General features: G+C 37.1%; 1 pseudogene; it reads left to right on the top strand.

Moving 5' to 3' along the window:
* The first annotated feature begins 1126 nt into the window (after positions 1–1126).
* LOC102833044 overlaps positions 1127–2185 on the top strand; it is a 15821-nt pseudogene continuing 14762 nt past the window's right edge.

The following is a 2185-nucleotide window of genomic DNA, read 5'->3' on the forward strand; positions in this document are numbered from 1 at the left end:
CAAAAAATCTGGAGATTGGTGTTTTGTTTTGTCTAATATTACTTCTCCCCTATTCTCTATATCATCTCCTGGAACTCTAATTAAGCATATGCTAATACATAGAATTCTCACCATCCAATCCACATATTTTAATAACGTTTTCCCATTTTTCATGTATCTGTCTCTGTGATGCATTCTAGCTATCTTCTTTGGGTGTGTTTTCTATTGGTAAGTAGCACTACATCTATGTATTTCATATTTTTTCTTTCACATATTAATGGACAATTGCTGTTTGGTGTAGTGGAGTCAGTTCTGACTCAGTGACACTAGGTACAACAGAAAAAAACACTGCCCAGTCCTGCACCTTCCTCCCAATTGCTACAATGTGTGAGCACACGGTTGTAGCCATTGTGTCAATCTTTCTCGTTGGGGGTCTTCCTAAATAGTCATTTAGGATGTCTGTATTATTTCCTTTTTTAGAATTTATTTTATTTTTGTTGTTGTTAAGAATATACATAGCAGAAGTGACACTGATTACATTCTTCAAGTGTTACCACCAGTTTCACTTTTGTTTTCTAAATTGTTTCTCCTTCATTAACCTGTCTCCCTCTCCCATATCAATTTCCTGTCACCAATTTGATCCTGCCAAGATAGGTCTTAAAAGAGCATAAAACTCAAGACAGACATTCTTTGCTAGTTATGCTAAATTCTTGTTTAGTTTTAGGAAGACTTCAGGGTTTTTTTAATTGAAGATTTAAAGGTCACCTAAAGGCAATAGTTTCAGGGGTTCATTCAGCCTCCAAGGCTCCAGAATGTCTGGAGTCCATGGGAATTTGAAATTCTGTTCTGCAATTTTCCTATTTTGTGATCAAAACGGTCATCTATGGAATCTTTGCTCAAGACATTCAGTAGATAACTTTCTACCAACCAATTTTTCTGGTTTCATGGCAAAGGAGGCAGTTTTTCTCCATAGCAATTTCATATCCTCAGCCTGACTCTCCTTCTTCTTTGTTGCTTCAGGCAAACAGAGATCAATTGTTGTACTTTCAATGGACTTTTAAGCTTTTAAGACCCATGTTTTATAATCTTTAAGTAGAAGCACTAAATACATTACTAGGTCAATTATCTGGAATACCCACAAGAAACCATGACCTTAAACCTGCAAACCAAGGAACTCAGTCCCCTGAGGTATGTAGTATACTCTCTGCAGCTATTCTTCTTCCTTTCCTTTTTTGTCATTGTTGTAACTGTATCTATCACACAACTTTGCCAATTCAATCTTTCACAGGTGTACAACTTATTGATAGCAATTACATTAATCAATTGTGCAACATTACAGTTAATCAATGCAATTTTGTAATCACCATAAACTGAAACTCCATAAACAATAGCCCTCTCCTTTCCCCCTCCCTCTTGCCTCTGGTAACCACTAACAACCTTTGGTCTCTATGCATTTGCCTTTTCTAACCTTTTTACATAAGACAGGTCATACAATGTTTATCCTTTCGTGGTTGACTTATTCACTCAGCATAATGTCTTCAAACTCCAGTGTAGTGTGTATCAGCACTTCATTCTTCTTAATGAGTGCTGGATCTGTCAGTTTGTCATAGTGTTGTGGCTTGCATTTTGCTATGATTCTGGAAGCTATGCCACGGTATTTCAAATGCCAGCAGGGTAACCTACGGAGGATAGCCTTTAGCTGCACTTCCAGACAAAGACAGACTAGGAAGAAGGATAGACTACTTCTAAATATTTAGTCACTGAAAATCTTACAAATAGTAGTGGAACACTGTTAGGTAGCACTCGATTATTGAATATTGAAACATTATGAAGAGCACCTGAATATTGTCAGATATAGTGCCAGAAAATGAGTCCCTCAGTTTGGAAAGCACATAAGATACTGCTGGAGAAGAGCTGCTTCCTCAAAGTAGAGTTGACTGTGATGACGCAAATGGAGTAAAGCTTTTGGGACCGTCATTTACTGATGGGGCACAACTCATAATGAGGAGAAACTCTGTGAACCACATAGAATGAGCCAATTATGAATCTAGGAAAATTGGAAGTTGTCAAAAATGAATGCATAACATGGATATCTACACATCAGTGAGCTGAAATGGACTGGTGTTGGTCATTTTGAATCTGACAATCACATGGTTTATTATGCCAGGAATGACAAATTGAAGAGAAATGCCATCATATTCATAAT

The sequence above is a fragment of the Chrysochloris asiatica genome, unplaced genomic scaffold (genome assembly GCF_000296735.1).
Source record: "Chrysochloris asiatica unplaced genomic scaffold, ChrAsi1.0 scaffold00131, whole genome shotgun sequence".
Classification (NCBI taxonomy): Eukaryota; Metazoa; Chordata; class Mammalia; order Afrosoricida; family Chrysochloridae; genus Chrysochloris; species Chrysochloris asiatica.